Source organism: Odontesthes bonariensis, chromosome 7, assembly GCF_027942865.1.
Source record: "Odontesthes bonariensis isolate fOdoBon6 chromosome 7, fOdoBon6.hap1, whole genome shotgun sequence".
Taxonomy (NCBI): domain Eukaryota; kingdom Metazoa; phylum Chordata; class Actinopteri; order Atheriniformes; family Atherinopsidae; genus Odontesthes; species Odontesthes bonariensis.
Genome location: NC_134512.1, coordinates 32623679 through 32625266, shown reverse-complemented (window position 1 = coordinate 32625266; position 1588 = coordinate 32623679). Strand labels below are relative to the sequence as shown.

The 1588-nt window shown below is 41.8% G+C and overlaps 1 long non-coding RNA gene across 1 annotated transcript; it reads left to right on the top strand.

Annotated features, from left to right (window-relative positions):
- The first annotated feature begins 663 nt into the window (after positions 1-663).
- On the top strand, positions 664-1091 carry LOC142384802 (uncharacterized). The gene is made up of 3 exons (XR_012770116.1): positions 664-724; positions 808-913; positions 1027-1091. It is a non-coding gene; the product is annotated as an uncharacterized LOC142384802 (long non-coding RNA).
- The last annotated feature ends 497 nt before the right edge of the window (positions 1092-1588 follow it).

Below are 1588 nucleotides of genomic sequence, written 5' to 3'. Positions count from 1 at the left end.
CACAGGGTTTTCTCAAACCTAATCATTTCCATAAACTGTGTCCCTGTTCTGTCATTTATGAGTCTTCCCCGAACAACTGCAGACCCAGCTGCTGGTTTGGGTAAAGTAGATAGGTCGAAGAAAACACAGAAATGATCAGATAAAGCAACATCCACAACATTCACGTTTGAAATAACAACACCCCTTGAAATGAGCACATCTAGAGTGTGCCCTCTGTTGAGGGTGGGCTCAGTCACATGCTGAGTTAGACCAAACATTTCAAGGACAGCAGTGAGCTCTTTAGCTTCCTTGTTATGTGCTACGTCCACATGCACATTCAAGTCCCCTGTTATGACTAAACATTCAAAAGCAGTGCACACAATTGAAAGTAGTTCAGTAAAATCATCAATAAAACAATTCTGTGGTGGTTTATAAATGGTGATATAAAGTATGGAAGATTGTTTTATCTCCATTTTGAATGACATATACTCAAATGACGAAAAAAACCCAAATGACAACTTGTGGGTGGGTATATTGTCCTGGAATAACACAAAGAAGTAAGTATACTCATAAGTGGTTGTTTTTCTTCCACTGCATGTTATCAGTTTGCGACACAGACTGGAGAGTACCGTAAACGCATTTTAAAACTAACTTATTATAAACTGACCATATGAACCCTTCACAGGGAAATTCGTTGGACTTTTTCCTCCGCATCGATTATAAATCGAAGCTTTCTTGATGAAAGGTACACACCCGCTTCTGAGCAAAATGATCACGTCTTTTTAATCTGCTGAATTATTGGAATTTATGGTTTTGTTTTCTTCTTAGCAATGATAAGCATTTCCAGGCCTCAGCGAGCTACTCCGGCTTGGACTTACCTCTTGCCCAAAGAGTTTTTGAGAAACTGGTGAAGACGGATGATGTTATGTCAGAGGTATGAAACCAGATTAACTTTCTGCAACCGAACGAGAAAGAGCGTGAGGCTTACTTACGCAATCTTTCAGTTGTATTCACTTGCAGTTCAGTTAGTGTATATTCTGTCAACAGGTGGAAGATGCTGTCCAACAGATGCTTCCTTCTCTTGATAAGGAACCAGTGGGAGTCGAGGGGTTGAGGGTCTTCCTGATTCTAAATGAGCTCCTTCGTGTGATGCAAAAACACAAACGACAACAGAGCACAAAGCTTGCTGCGGATGTCGCCGCTGCTGTACAAAAACTCTCTGCTGAGAGCCTCCAGATTCTAGGTAATGTGACAGGTTATATGTTTAAATGTCTTAATATCTGATAGGATGCACATGCTGCTTATCATGGGCTCATGTGGTGCGATCCTGTCCTTGTCTTTAGTTTGGAGTGGCCAAAAAAAAGGCTGTTCGCTTTGAATGTTTTATTCATTGTTCAACTCATTCATTCGTTCATTTATTGATGATTTTCTATTCTAACGTAACTCTCCATATGGCGGATTGGCCTGTGAAGGGCTCCCTTTCATTAATGCTGTGATCCTCAGGGGCCTGGTGGTCTTCACTGTCGCAGTCCTCTATGTGCAGACACGTGAAAGTATGGAGGACAGCCCTCTCAGTGTTCTCGTCTTGGATGCCTGTTCCTCGCGACTC